This window comes from Triturus cristatus, chromosome 4_1 (genome assembly GCF_964204655.1).
Source record: "Triturus cristatus chromosome 4_1, aTriCri1.1, whole genome shotgun sequence".
In the NCBI taxonomy this organism is placed as follows: domain Eukaryota; kingdom Metazoa; phylum Chordata; class Amphibia; order Caudata; family Salamandridae; genus Triturus; species Triturus cristatus.
Window position 1 is genome coordinate 1024605485 of NC_140585.1, and position 16824 is coordinate 1024622308.

Below are 16824 nucleotides of genomic sequence, written 5' to 3' on the forward strand. Positions count from 1 at the left end.
AACATTTGGGTCGACTCTGTGGGGGGAGGAGTTCATTTTAAGTATCCGATTGTGTGTTGCAATATGACATGTCTTTCTCCCATTCAGCTATAGGGCTGGTAGTACAGTGCATGGAGATGCTACATTTAGTGAGAAATAGTCCCATATCCACCAGTATTCTGGACTGTATACATATATTCTTACTGTACCCCAGGAGAGCAAGCAGAGGGTCTGGTGTCAGCATAAGGCTTCTGATCTTGTTTATCGTGTGAAAGACCTTGTCCCAGAAGCCAGCAATCTGGGGGCACAGCCAAGCAACATACAGAAATCCCGCCCTCTCCTCCCCACGGCGAGGGCAAGCGGCTGACTCTTGTAGGCCATATCGCTTCAGCCTCTCTGGGGTGTAATAAACCCTGTTAAGATATTTAAAATCGATTAGTCGATGTTTACCGTTAAGCGAGATGTGCTTAGTCAGTTCACAGCAATATCGTCAGGTACTGTCATCGATTATCATGTCTAGGTCACTCTGCCAGTCCTTTCTGGGGTTATTTTGCATCGGTCTCCTGGTGTCCTGCATCAGGGTATATTTGACAGTAACAATCTTAGTGGGAGGTGTGGAACGCAGGATGCAGGAGTGACAGAATCTCCATGGGTTCCAACAGATCCTCCCCAAGGAGTTCTTGCAGCGCATGCCTAGTTCTATGAAAGTGGTATTGATCTTGGGGGAGGGTACACACTCCTCTACTATCAAGTCTTCCCACTTGCGCGCAACTCCATCCTAAAAAAGTTCACCCATCCGCAAGATGCCTAATTGTTTCAGTGCAAATAGGCAGCTTTCTTATCATGACCGGTCCCAGGATGCTTGTTTCCGGTCCAGGGAAGACATGGCTTGGCAGTTCGGGCTGGACTGTTCCCATGAGGCACAGGATCAGACTGATTCCCATATGGTCATGTCTGAACTGGGCTGGCGGAGTGAGCTAAAGAATGATGATGGATTAAACCCAGATCAGTTGACTGGGGTGAGTGCTTGCAATGTTCAACACTCCGTCCATCATCCCCTTTGGTTTTGCTTTGTTCTCCCTATCATGACCAGTCAAAAACCAATAGCACCAGTCTATCGAGATCAACTGTCGAGAGTATAATAGGCCGCCCGCCTGTCTGTTTAGCAAGTTGTGCCAGGCATGGACAGTTGTGTTTAAGGAGTCCAATACACCCGTCTTTCTGTCAGGTGTCTGGAATAGCATCAGGGGGAGAGTATAGGGGTTGGCGGCAACTGCCTCAATATGTAGATTCAGCGAGTTCTGTGGTTCATGGATCCAGTAGCGAGCGTGTGAACATTGTGCCACTCTGTAGTCCAGCTCTAGATCTGGGGCATTTAGACTGCCCATTGAATAGGGCAAGGATAATATGTCCCATTTAACTCTCTGTTGTTTCCCTACCAGGGAGAATCCTCAGGATATTCAAAAACAAGAACAAGGATCTAGGGAGGACAATCATTTTCATTAAGGAGATGCACCCTACTAACGAAAGAGGCAGGCAGCACCACTGCATCGCATCGTCCTCCAGTCTAGCAATAGCTCTTCTGTAATTATCTGAGAATACTACGTTAGGGTCAGTATGGACCTGCATGCCAAGATAGCGCACAGAGTTGGTGGTCCATTGTAATGGGAAGTAAAGCTTAACAGGGGTCATAGCTGAAGTAAGCGGGAAAATGATAGATTTGGACCAGTTAACCTTAAGGCCTGATATAGCCACAAAGGTCGTGACCTCAGTAAGCACTGGTGTAAGATATTCACCCGGGTCTTGAACATATAAGAGCATATCATCTGCGTAGGCAGAGATAATGAGATATATCTAGGGAATCGCAGCCCTCTATGTCTGTGATACTCCCTTAAGGTGCAAGCCAATAGTTCAGCCACCAGGGCATATAGTAGAGGTGAAAGCGGGCAACCTTGCTGGGTACCTATAGATATTGTAATGATTGGAGTTACCATATTGCCCACCCTGACTCTAGCCACTGGAGCATTATACAAGACACCCACTAGCCGCAAAAAAAGTCTCCCACCCCAAAGCATCTGAGCACTGCCCTCATAAACGCACACTCCACAGAGTCAAATGCTTTTTCTGTGTTCAAAAAGACCACTGCAGCTTTGATCTCTGGGTTAATATTCTGAATAGCACCGAATAATGTTCTGAGATTATAAGTTAGTCATCTCCTCGGTACAAAACCAGCCTGCTCTGGGTCGACCAGTATTGATATAAACCATGATCTCTTGACTTGGTAAGAGTATTCTGCATCATTCAGAAACTCTGTCCATCACCACCCCCTTTTTCCCAAATCGACCAGTATTGATACCAGAGGGGCTTGATGATTAGCCAGTATTTTAGCAAACAGTTTAGTGTCTACTTTTAATAATGATAGGAGCCTATAGGAGGAGCATTCATTTGCAGGCTTCCCTGGCTTAAGTATAGCTATTATCAGGGCTTCTCTCATAGTAGTTGGCATCCTATCAGCCTCTACCATCTATTCATAGAGGGTAAATAAGGACCAGATGCATCATGCATTTTTATCCTCGCAAACGGGCCAATTGGAAGATTCGGCTGGTTTCCGATCGCAAAAAATCAATTTCTGATGCAGTAAACCCAATTTTGCGATTCAATAACCTGTTAACAAATCGCAAAATGGCTTTGCGATATGCTATTTGGAAGGTGCGTGTTTAGGGCGTCCCTTACAATTAGCAAATCCTAACAGTATGCATTAATGTTTTGTGACCGTGAATGTGGTCGCAAAACATTCGCATATTACCACCTACTTCAAGTAGGTGGTAACCCATTTGCAAATGGGAAGGGTTCCCCAAGGGACCCCTTCCCCTTTGTGAATGTTAGTTATATAATTTTTTAAGAGCAGCCAGTTGTTCCACAGAATACTGCCTGCTCCTAAAAAATGAAAAGATAACTTTTTTTTTTAAAACGTATCCCCTTTTCCTTTAAGGAAAATGGGCTGTATTTAAAAAAAAAAGAATTGCTTCATTAAAAAGCAATCACAGACATGGTGGTCTGCTGAGCCCAGCAGGCCACCATCCCTGTGATTTTTGCAATTCCTAGGAGATCACAAATTGTGACCTACCTCAATAACATTCGTGAGGTAGGTCATTTGCAATCCCCTAGAAATTGCTAAAAGTGTTAAACACACTTTCTTGCATTCCGTTTTGCCATTTCATAAAGATTCACAATTAGGAAATCTCAAAAAGGGCCTTCATACATCTGGCCCTCAGTGTGGTATTAGTAAGTCCACATATGTCTTGTAAAAATTCACCGTTAGGCCGTCGGTGCCTGGAGGGCTGCCATCGCGCATTGACTGCAGGGCTCTATGAATCTCGCCGGGTTCTAGTGGCACCATACGGTGCTCTCTATGCGAATTAGTGATCCATGACATTTTTATATGTTCCAAATAGTCCTTCATGCTTTTCTCTTTTGGGTCTCATCTAGAGCTATACAAATCAGTGTAGTATCTGCAACATCTCTCCATAATAAGCGACATCTCATGTATCTGACTCCCATCTTCCTCCAGAATCTGAATCATTGTGCTAGTTTCTCTTTTGCGGCACTGCATAGCTGTCAGGACAGCACCAGGAGATTCCCCCTCTCCATACGTTCTAGTTATGGCATACTTCCACAAATGCTTCACTTCACTGTCAGCTGTTTCCTGGTACTCTTCCAGTGTAGCTTTGATTTCCTCAAGTGTGTGTGGCTTTCACCTCAGTTAGAAATTGCATTCTAGCCCTGCTACCCTCTTTTCCAGTGCATTAAGGCTATCTCACAGTCAACGAAGAACCCCAGAGTGTTGGATATGGCAATCCCTTTGATAAAAACATTTCCCGGATTGTGGAAAAATTAGCAACTGAGCCTATGATTAGGCCTGGGCGAAGCACTACGCTACGCTCGCGTAGTTTGCGAAGTTCGCGCTACTTCGCGCTACGCGAACTGCACGTAGCACAGTGCGAACACGCGTAGCGTAGTGTTGCGTAGTGCTGCGGTCATTTTTTGCTTGCTCGCGGTCCTCAACGTCAAGTTGGCGACCGCGAGCAAGCAAAATGACATCCTGGCGAGACTTGTTCGCGATCGCGAGCATGGAAAATAAACCTCCCGGCGAGATTCCCAACGCGAGAAGGTCAGGTTTCTCATTGCGAGGGGTCGCGTATGCTCGCGACCGCTCGCGATGAGAAACTACCAGTTCGCGTTGAGAAAGCTGCAGCTCGAGTAAAAATCTACTCGAGCAGCAGAAAACTACAGCTCGCACTGTGCAAGATGCCATTTTCAATGATTGCACAGTGCCGGTTGCTTGTCCGCACTGTGCAATCATTGAAAACAACATCTTGCACAGTGCGAACATGTTACTTCGCAGTTCGCGAAGTGCTACGCGTAGCTCGCGTAGTGCGAACTTCACTTTGCGTAGCTTCGCGAAGTGCTACTTCGCGAACTACGCCCACCCTTACCTATGATGTTTGCAAAGAACTCTTCGGCTGCGGATGCTATGTCTGCCTTAAACACAGGATCCAGTAGGGAGTATGGGGGAAACCTCCAAGTGAAGGGGCGCTGCACCTGGGGAGTAAGGCTGGGTCTAGGAGTACAGGGGAGTGGTCCGAATATGTACGAGGGAGAGGTACACAGTCTTTAACATTAGAGCTAAGTGATTTAGAAGCAAGGCAAACGTTTCTCCTGGTGTGAATGTTATGGGGAGCAGAATAATGAGAGACACCTGAGGTAGTAGGAGAACGCCAGCGCCATATGTCTAGCAGGCCCAGTTGATCCATTATGTCTTTTATAGCCCTGGCCGCAGCAGAAGGCCTCCGAGGGGGGCCCCTTGACTGATGACATACTGGGTCCAGTATGCAAATAAAATCACCACCCCAGATAAGTGGAAGATCAGGGCCTTTAAGGATAAGTGGGACTATTGTGTGATATAAGAGAGGATCATCATAGTTCGGGCCATTGACATTCACTAACTTGACAATTAACCCATCTTCGTAGCATCTAGAGATGAAAAATCTACCACCTGGGTCCACATCAATCTCTTGTAGAGTAATTCCAGACATCAAGTTAACCCACGTGAGCACACCCCTAGCATGTTGTTGCCGGGATTCTGCACATACACAGAACTATGTGCAGGAAAACAGGACCCTGGTGTATAGGGGATAAACCTTCCTACCACCTTAGTACCCAAAATCCCAAAACCTACGAACTATAGTGTCTCATTCATTCTCCTACATAATCATGAAGCTAGAAATTATTAGACAACCCAGAACACAACACTCCCAACTCTCTCAGGAATTGCGGTAGCAAGACATACCCTTTCGCTTGCTCACTCGTACTTGTCCACAATAAGAATTGTCAGGGTCACATTTATAGTTCAAAATGTTTATTTGAACTATTGTGCTCTATAATGCAGTATAAGAGCCACTACCAGCAGCGAAATGCATAAACCTAGAACAGTTGGCATTGTTTTAATTTCATAGAATATAAAGGGGGATGTCATCATATACAGACAGTGGAAAAAGGACTATAAGGCCTAACCACCCTCCCTTTGAAAAGGTAAAGTTTATTATATAAAGGAAGATCTCTGGGCTTTATTAGCAGACCCCATACCTCAGTGCCTAGATGGAAGTTTTACATCATAGGAACAGCATAGCTCTTCTCCCAGGAAAGGTCCCTCTCCAAGTGTGTGTGTTGAACAACTTGCATCCCCTTAATATGAAAGCATGAGTTTCAAGCAGTGCAGCTGTGTTAGCATGTTTTGTCTAGGTGTTAGGTACGGACCAGAACAGAATAACGAGAGGCATTGTTTATCGACCTTGCACATCATGTTCAAACTAAACTCCAGGAACAAGCAGAGAACGCGAAAAACAGACAGTTCTTATATGAAAGGCACAAACAGAGTCTTGCAAAATAAAGTCATTTAGTAACGTGCGCAAAAGCAGCATCATGGCAGCAGAGCTCAGGCTAACTTAGCAATGACCCTAACGGCCATATAACAGTGTGACGTGAACCCTGCTGCAATAAAAATGCCATGAAGACATCTATGTGTAAGCATATTACTCTTCGAGGCCAAATGTGTTTCTTGGATGATTGCAATGTCTATGTGGTGACACTTGAGATAAGCTACTACTTTGCATATTTTTCTGAAGTCATTTAACCCTCTCACATTCCAGGACAAGACTCTAACTCTGTTTATCAGTGGAGGTGTTAAATCGTTTGAAAGAGATGCATTCATCATAGTGTTCCTCTCAACATTTTGATTCTCTGCATTACCAGCCAACACAGCGAAGCCTGAACATTCCTCTTTGTATTTGTACTTGTATCATAAATGCCCCCTCCCATGCTATGCAGTCCCCAACTAAGCATAGTCGAAAAAGTATCCACCCCTCCAGTTAACCAATCCCCAGAACAAACTGCCCCCTCCCCCACCCAAACATAGATTCATTAGTCAAAAGGTGAGTAACACAGAGGGGCAGATGTTACCGGCGTCAAACCTTTTCCGGCAACCTGGATCATGAACACATCTAACATGCTACCCCTCTGGGACTCTCCAGGGTTCATTTAAATCAACTCTATGGTTGGACTCAGCTAAACTTGTAAGGTTATCAATGACCATCTGGTTGCATTATCTAGGGCTTACTTAGAGTCTTAATAACTCAGCCTGCTACTCTGGCATAGACACAACTACCAAGCATGGTAGGAACATTAAGCAGTCTAATCAAACATAGCTATTGGTAACACGTTTGCATTCACAGAGTTCAACTGTCCGCACAACAGTCCACTGAGCAGCAGCTTCCACCTCAACACAGTCCGATTATCCCACGAGTTGATGCAACCAGCTAAATGTCCAGTTGAGTTCACTGTTCATACAGCTCTGGGACGTCATCACTTTTAGAAGCTGGTGAGCCCAAGGATTCCCAGCAAGGGCCTCCACTCTCCTGCCTTTTTATGAATTGTGGGTCTCCTAAAGGGAAGCGATTCAGTTCAGGACTGTGGCGGCTGGAACAAAAAATAAGGTCTCTGCAATGCAATGCCTCACAGACCACAAATTACCGTCAGTTGTTGAGCTACATTAGTCTCCCTACTCAGATTCTACCAATGAACTTTTTCTTACTTGAATGCAATTTTTCACAGAAAGTATGGATCCTCGTATCCAGATTTCTAACTGTAACCCAACTTTTCAATAAATACTCTTACGCTCAGCCTTTGTCTAATTTGTTGTTTGTCTTATTGCTTTTTTTACGGAGATTTTGGATGATACCTTCACATGTACATATAGATTCTTTATGCAAAAACAACAGTTGATGGACAGAATGCAGAACAATGTCATACATTCACCCCAGTACAGAAATCTGGGCCTAAATCCATCATTTTTTTGCTCACCATGCCGTTCCAGTTTGAACCCAGCCACATGCAAATCAGTCTTGCCTCATGGGAACAGTCCAGCCTGAACTGCCAAGCCAGGTCCTCCCTGGACTGGAAACAAGCACCCTAGGACCAGTTTTGGGGTTTCAGCCGGGATAGCTTGATTCCAGTGGCATGGAGAGCATGGGACCCACGTCTGGGCATACCCGTCCCACTCAGGGTGACAAATGCAAAGACAACAGTTGATGGACAGAATGCAGAACAATGTATAGATGATTTACACATATTACAGTAACATAAATATATGACATACTTCACTGTGACAACATGCAAATAATTTGTAAAGGATAACGATTCAAACAATGAATGACACTATATGGCAACATAGCTTACAGATAAACGGTCCACAAAAAAAGAGACAAGTCTTTTTACATTACACATATATGTCATATATTTACAAGTGCTTTGTTCCTCTAACTTGTTGCACATTAAACCAGATGTCTTGTTGGAGTATCTTGTGTCCTACTCTTGGTTATTATTGGGACCATATACCCTTGTGTCCTCGCACATTGGTAGAACCTGAGTAGGGAGACTCATGTAGATCCCGGCTCAAGAACCAACGGAGATTTATGGTCAATGAGGCATTGCATTGCAGAGACCTTTTTATGAATTGTAGCACCTGCTTAGGGTGAGTGAATGTAAATGCTTTTCCGTCAGCTTGAATGTGCAATTTAGCCGGGTACATCATGCTGTAATCTAGATTAAGGTCACAATATCTCCGCTTGAATGGGAGACACAGTCGTCTTGCTTCCTGGACCTGCTGAGGTCAGTCAGGATATAAGGAAATGCCCTCATATCACAATGTGCGCAGCTCCCTGGTTTTACTTAAGGCTGCGTCCCGGTCCCTGTGGTTAAGCAGCTTGGCAATTATGGGTCGCAGTGGGGCCCCCAGGACCAGTCTGGGCGCAAGGGTGTGGTGCACATACTCTACAATGAATACACTCGAGAATGTATCTCTGCCCAGGAAGGAGACCAGTAACTGTTCCACAAAGATTTCCTTATTTGGGATATTGGTTGATTCCGCTATTCCCACTAGTCGTATGTTGCTGCGTCGAGATCTCGATTCCAGATCTTCAGCTTTGGCCTAGATCTCTTGTGATAGTTTATCTATATTATTGTGTGCCTGGGAGCTAGTGGTTAAAGAATCTTCAGCGTCTAACACTCGTTTGTCCACCAGATCGAGCCTCACCGTATGCTTATCTAAGCGCTCCGACATTCTATCCTTGCAGAATGATCAGGTATCTATCTTCCCATCTATCTTGGTCAGACTTCTTTGCATCGCTGGTAGAATCTGTTTTAGACCGGGGTCTTCCAACGTCTCTCCTGCCTCAAATGCTGCTTTGTCCCCATCCTCTTGTCTGGCCTTTTTTTGAGGCTCAAACTGTAGTTAAATTGGGATTTGTCAGATCTCCCCATGTTGCCTTCCTCCGGCTCTGACCACTCCCAAATGGCTGTGTAGGTGTGCGGAAGATGATAAAGGCAGGCAGCAGAGAGCCCGGGCGTCCGCGGCAGTCATACCTCCTCACCACATGCAGCCCAGGCCAAGTCCCTGGAAGTCAGAAGTCTCAGGGCAAATCTTCATCTGGCCACCACGCTCGTCTCCCAACTGCATAGGCCCCGCTTCGGCCGCATCCCAGGATCCGGCAACACCACACTGCGGGGCGCCGGGCAGCCAGCCAATGCCACTGTCAAAACCAGTATAGTGTCCAAGGCTATCAGAGAGGTAAGCGCCTGATGTTGCAGGATAATGAAGGATAAAAAGCTGGATTAAGGAAGCTTTACTCTAGTGCGGCCATCTTGGAGCCAGGCAAGCTCCACCCCCCCAAGAAGTTCAATAATTCATCCCATTTTCAAGGGAGTTAAGAGAAACCAGCCAACTAACTATTGGCAAATATCTCTACTGGATCCTCAAGCTAAATATTTTGCAGGTTTGCTGTTCGAAGTTCTTAAAGCCTGGCTGAAGAAAAAGGGCTCATACCCTAGAACCAGACAGGGTGCTGGCAAAATCAGAGCTCCACCTCAAACTTGATGCTAATTACATTCTTATGACATGAGCTATTGATTCAAATACTTTATTATATGTGTACTTTGTTGACTTCAAGGCAGCTTTTGACTGGGTTCCCAGAAGCCTTTTGTGGAAAAATTTACAATCATGGTCAATACATGTGAAGCTGCTAAGGGGCAGTATAACTTTTGTATATGGACTCTTGGATAAGTATAACACTAGGTAGAACAAAAAATTGTGTGTTTTAGCTCCCCTGCTATTTAATATCTTACATTAACATTGGACCTTCTCAACTCACACCCGCCAAAACTGGGGGGAAGATCGCTGTCCAATTTATTCTATGTTGAGGATATGGTAATGCTAAACAAAACAAAAGTGGGCCTTCAGTGGCTGATCAACAAACTAGATCAATACACCAGGTCCTGCAACCTTGAAGTGAATCTGGCAAAACAAAAGTAATCATCTCTTGGAAAGGAATCAACAAAAAGCTGGCCTGGCAGTTGAGAAGACAAAACATCAGTGAAGTACCAGAATATAAAGTACCTAGGTTTGCGGATCAACTCAAGAGGAAAGCTTGAAAGGCAAAAATAATCAATTAAAAATAAAACAGTGGCACTGCAATATGCATTTAAAAGTGCTTCAAAACATCTATAGGGTTACAGCCTCGACCCAATCCTCTAGGTCCTGAAGGTGAAGCTAACGCCATCAATAACATATGGGAGCCAAATTATGCTGCGAGAAAATGCAAGACACCTCAACAGCTTGGTGGTTAAAATATATTAATCTGGTTTTCACCTTCCAAAATAGTATCCCCAGCTCAAGAGAATAGAATTAGCCTGCTTAACCAACTCATAGCCAGACAGAACGCATTCCTCATTCTATATAATAAATTGAAAGAATCAGAGCTTGGCACTTTGGGTAATCTTAACTGGCAAAAATTGCAAGCAGCCCAAGTAATCTACCACATTCTCCCTTCCTGTACAAAGCTGTAGACACATTACATGCAAGGGAGCCATGGAACCTACAGGTTACTCATACAGTATTTAAAAATCTGTTATCATCAGTGATCACAAGCTTAGCAGATCACAGGACAAAAACACAGTAGGGCGGAATACCTACGGTTGGATGGTGATAAACACCTACAGCACTAAAGGACAGCAGACATACAAGGATATAAATTATTCAATGTACATCAAACGCTAGACTACGATGTTACAGTTAGGGGCCTGCAAACTCTGGCCTACCTGCAGAAGTGGCATAAGCAGCCAATATACTTAAACTGCAAGATTTGCAAAATAGAAAAATAAACTCCTACACATGTTGTATGTCTGTGTCCCATACTTCTTAGAGATTGCAAGCAGTTTTTGTGATAATGTTTTCATCAGAGACAAGCGGATCTGGCCAGGACAAGCTTGCTCAAAAGCACAAGTGCACCCCTAAGCAGAAGTTTGTTTAATCATTTTTCTTTGTATATTATTCTCTTTTTTTTTTAAGATCTCAAGATGTATGGTTTTGCCCTATCGTATTAAATAAAATAAAATAAAAGTTTAAACACATAAAATATGTTTTATAGTTGTTCAAAACTGTTAACAAAAACTGCTCTTTTCAGAGGTACCCTATAGTTTAATTATGTATGTTGTATGTACTATGTTTACTTTTTTTCCCTTCTCCAAAGCCCTCGCAAGACATTCACAAGAGCAAGGTAAGCAATCCCTTGCATGCAGTCCAAAGGTGCACTGCTTTCACTAGACTCCTGCTAGGTCGTACTTTTTCTATTGAACTTTGATTTATACTGAATATATCCTGGTGTACTATGTAAAATATATATGTACCAGAATTGTAAGAGTGTGTATAATTTAATGAAATGCAACCCATTATACAATTGTGGAGTAAAATAAATTACTTAGGTTTATTGAAAATCCCCATCCATTTTACCTGCATGAGACAAATTTTGGTACATAGCACACATTAATACTCATTTGTTTACTTTTAGTCCACTTATTGTTAGAAAAAGTTCAATTTCTCCTTGTTTTCATGGGTGGGCAATAAATTCTGCTCCACTGGCGAAGTTCGCAGAGGTTTGCCCACTCCGGGTTACACTTGTAAGGCAGTGTTCTGACAGAACTCCACCCACTGCGAAGTGGCAGAGTTTTTTTCACACCTGTGTCTCGCCAACGTTAAGTTGGTGAGTGAGAATTGTCATCCCCTAATGTGATTTTTAGATGTTGAGATGGCACCTAGCAAGATTTTCTCAAACCTATGAATAAGTGAGTGACTGTGTCTGAGTATCTTTATGGGTGAGTGAGTGGGTGTGTAAGTGGCTGAAATGGTAAATGAGAGGGTGAACAAGTGCCTGTATGAGTGAGTGTGTGGGTATGTCAGTGGATGTAAATGGTGAATGAGATGGTGCATGAGTGACTGAATGGGTCACTGAGCGGGCACACACGTGTCTGTATGGTTGAATAACAGGGTACAAGCGTGACTGTATGGGAGCATGAATGGCTGTGTACTTGAGTGAATGGCTGTATGAGTAGCTGTATGTGTGAGGGAATGAGTGTCTGAGTGGCTGTATGGGTGAATGAGAGAAAGGTTGTATGGGAAAATATGTGCTTGTCTCATTGAGTGCATAAGTGAGTGACTACATGGGTTACTAAATGCACAAGTAAATCGGTAGGTGAGTAAATAACTGTATGGGTGAGTGAGTGGCTATGTGAGTGACTTTATTGGAGTCACCCAGCTCCAAGAAAGAGTCTAATGTGTGGCAATATTTTTTTCCTACCAAGTGCTGTAAAAATGAGTCTGTGTACACTTTGTGAAATGCAAGTTATGTGACAAGCTGGTGTCCCATGGAACATCGAAGAAGTATAGTCACATGGAACTTTGTCCATGTGGAAACAACTCCAGACTATCCTTGAGAAAACATACTATCGGATCATAATGGAGTGAGATGCTGCCCCTGGAACATCTGACACTTCTGAAATCACTATACCATCTGGTGGTGATGAATTGGGGGGCATAGCCACACACTGCGCAATGTGCCATAAACTGGTTGCAGCCAAGGTAAAGCATATTACCCATTTATTTGACATGGTGAAGAAATACCATTGTTTTTTTATTTTCTTTAAAAAATCCAGTTCTTCAACACCTTTGTGCAAGATTTCTGCACTTAGTTCAAGAGACCTGCTTGCAAGTTTTTGAAGCAAATAAGACAAGCAAAACATTTTAAAAAATAGTTTTTTAAAAAAGGTTATTTTTAGACCCACTATTGAATCAAATTAAGAGCTGTGTCTGTGTTTTTATTACTTTGTCCTACTATGCATTGATGTGTGCCTGGGTGTGTAAGTTTATGGATCAGTATGTGGCCGGTTGTGTCAGTGTATGAATCAGTGTGTGCCTGGATGTGTCAGTGTATGCATTAGTATGTACCTGGGTGTGTCAGTTTATGCATTAGTATGTTCATGGGTGTGTTAGTGTGTTCATTAGCATGTCGCTGGGTTGGTCAGTGTATACATTTGTCTGTGCTGGGGTGTGTCAGTGTATGCATCAGTGTTTGTCTGGGTGTGTCAGCATAATAATTAGTGTGTGCCTGGGTGTCTTAGTGTAGTATCAGTATGTGCCAGGGTGTATTAGTGTCTGCATTAGTTTGCGGCTGGGTGTGATACATATGCATTAGTGTGTAAATAGGCATGACAGTTTATGCAGTAGTTTGTGCATGGCTGTGTCAGTGTATGTATCAGTGTGTGTCTAGGTTTGTTAGTGTATGCATTAGTATGTACCTGGGTGTGTAAGTGTATGCAGTAGTATATACTTAGGTGTGTCAGTGTGTGCATTAGTATGTACCTGGTGTGTTAGTGTATGCATTGGTGTGTCACTGGGTGACTTAGTGTATGCACTAGTATGTGGTTGGGTGTGTCAGTGTATGCATTATTATATGTCTGGGTGTTTCACTGTCTGTATTAGTTTGTGGCTGGGTGTATAAGTGTATAAATTAGTGTGACTATAGTAGTGTCAGTGTATGCATGAGTGTGTTAGTGGGTGTACCACTGTATGCGTCAGTGTCTGGCTGGGTGTGTCAGCATATGAATAAATGTGGGCCTGGTTGTGTAAGTGTATGCATCAGTCTGTGTCTGCGTGTGTTAGTTTATACATCAGTGTGTGTCTGGGTGTGTCAGTGTATCATGAGTGTGTGACTGGGTGTGTTAGTGTATGCATTAGTATGTACCTGGATGTGTCAGTGAATGCATGAATGTGTTGGTGGGTGTGTCAGTGTATGCATTAGTGTCTCTATAGGTGTGTCAGTGTATGCATGAGTGTGTGACTTTGTGTGTCAGCATATGAATCAGTGTGTGGCTGGGTGTGTCAATGTATGCATTATTATGTTCCTGGGTGTGTTAGCGTATGCATCAGTGTGATTATGGGTGCCTCATTGTATGAATAAGAGTGTGCCTGGGTGTATCAGTGTATGCATTAGTTTGTGCTTGGCTGTGTCTGCGTACACATTAGCATGTACCTTGGTGTGCTAGTGTATGCATTAGTATGTATCTTGATGTGTCAGTGTATTCAAAAGTGTGTGTCTGGGTGTGTCACCATATAAATAAGTGTGTTCCTAGGTGTGTTAGTGCATGTATCATTTTGTACCAGGATGTGTCAGTGTATGCATTAGTATGTGCCTGGATGTGTTGTGTATGTGTAAGTGTGCGCCTTAGTGTGTATATCTGTTTTAGTATAATTAATTATATGTACAAAGTATATGTATGGATAGTGTTTGGATGAATAAAAATGTAATTAGTTACCTGTATAACTGCAAAAAAGAGGTTCTTTAATCCGTAAAAAGAGAGAAAACATAAACATAAGTTAAAGTTTAATATTCTAAATTTTAATATAAAAAAATGAGAATCTGTAACAAAAAAGCCAGTGTTAATGATAAATCAGTGGAAATTCCCATTATTGCATAGCAATTCAACATATTATTGAGTGTTCTGGTTTTTCCTTTCTTTGCTGTTCTCCGTGTCCATACTTTTACACTACAAATAATGTGTGAATAGCCATCACTGAACAGTGGGCGTAAAACAGTCATATACCTATGAAAAAAACATAAGTACCTAGCATGTTATTTCAAATTAACATTACTATACATTACACTCACTACAAACATTTACCTCACTCAGGGCCTCATGTAGGTAGCCAAATACCGGTCGGTAACGGCCGAAATTCGGTAAATTTCCCGTTACCGACCGGTATTTATTCAAGTGAGATGTAGGAGGCCAAAAATCAAATTTCGGTAAATATGAAGCGGTAAATACCGATTCATATTTACCGATTTCTAAAATACCGATTCATATTTACCGAATACATATTTACCGATTCGGTAAATATGAAGTGGTAAATATGAAGTGGTAAAACGGAAAAAGACATGTAGGTAAATTCGGTAATTTAGAAATCCATGAAATTCGGTAATTAAGAGTCGGTAATTAACACGGATTGAAAGCAGGTGGTAATCATCAACAGTGCATAAAAGAAATCCCAAAATGCATCAGCGTGGACAACATGGCCGCTCTGTATGTCATTGCAAGGCGCCTACGTCTACAGGCAGCAGGGCTGAGGATATGGAGACGGGAGGAACGCATATACAGACAGCGCATCACACTCTTCCAACTGACTGAGGCTGAGATACATGAAAGGTACAGGCTACACCCACAAACCATCATGGACCTGATAAGGGACCTGCACCCACTCCTGGACCAGCCAACAAGAAGGGCGCATGCCATACCACCACATGTGCAGGTTCTCTGCAGCCTACATCTACTTGCTTCTGGAAGTTACCAGGTGGTGATAGCTGCGGTGGGCGGCGTATCCCAGAGTTGCCTGTCCCGTTTCTTCAGGAAGTTCCTGGATGCCATGATGCAGAGAATGCACCACTACATCAGCTTCCCAAACACACAGGCTGAACTGCAGAAAACAAAAACTGACTTTTATCAAATGGCACAGTTCCCCCATGTCATTGGCTGTATTGATGGCACACACATCCCAATCTGCCCACCAGCAGCCACTGAGCACATCTATAGGAACAGAAAGTCCACCCACTCCATCAATGTGCAGGTAATCTGCGATGCTGGCAACATAATCACTGATATTGTGGCGAAGTTTCCAGGGAGCACCCACGACTCCTACATCTTCCAGAAGAGTGGGATCTACACACGACTGCTTGCCGGAGAGTTTGGAGAGGGATACCTGCTAGGTAAGTAACAGTGACGCACCATGAAACGTGCAAATCATAGTGTATTGAGGCATGTGACTGATGGTTCCCTTCTACTCACCCAGGTGACAGTGCATATGCCTGCCGGTCATTCATCCTCACTCCCTACCTACACCCATCAAGTCAGAGTGAGAGACGATATAACGTGGCACACAAATCTACATGCAATGTGGTGGAGCGCACGTTTGGACTATTGAAGAGCAGGTTCCGCTGCCTCCACAAGAGCGGAGGCGCACGCCAGTACACACCCATCATCTGCTGCAAGATCATTGCCACTTGTGCAATGCTGCACAACCTTGCCACGAAGAGAGGTACAGAAGTGGAACTAACAGATTTTGAGGACAATGAGGATGATTCAGGACAGCCAGAGGCCAACGCAGATGGAGTGCCAACAGCAACAGATGGGAGAGTGAGACGGGCAGAGATCACACGCAACTATTTCTGAGTAAGTAAGGGGACACAGGCAGTTGTTGGTTGTCATGTAGTAGTTTAATAATGCGCCACTACGCCACAAAACCAAGATTATGCAATTCAGGTAACATTGCTCATTCACAAGTGTGAAGACCAGGGTTACGTCACCCAATAGTCTATTGCTACGCGGTGCAGCATCAAAGTTTGCGGCCACGCGCTACATTGTGGGATGGCACGGATTTAGCCTCCTCACTGGTGCCAGCCCCATGCCGCCTGCTGCTCCTGCGTGTTTCTGGGACGGGGGGTGTGATGCTGCTCCTGCTGCTGGTGTCCATGCTTTCAGCAGCATCCCCTGCACCACTTGTGGCCGCTTGACTGGTCAATAGGACCTCCAGGGCACTGGTGACCTGCACCATCCCCCTAGTGACGTCGCTGCTGCAGTGTGTCAGGCCCTCCTGCATGTTCACTGAGCGCCGGCAGAGAAGTGATGTTGCAGTTGCCAGGCGGTTGAGTGCCCTGGTGTGCCTGTCTCCCCTCTGCCATTCCCGGCGCCTTACAGCTCTCTCTGTGTCCAACTTGCTGCACAACAGCTGCATGGACTGTGACACGTCCCGCAGGCCCGCTGCCATGTCAGAAATCCCCGCCGCCATTGCGCCGATGTTCCTGTCCATGTGTCTGAATGTTGTTCTGAGTCCCCGCACATGCCGCTGTA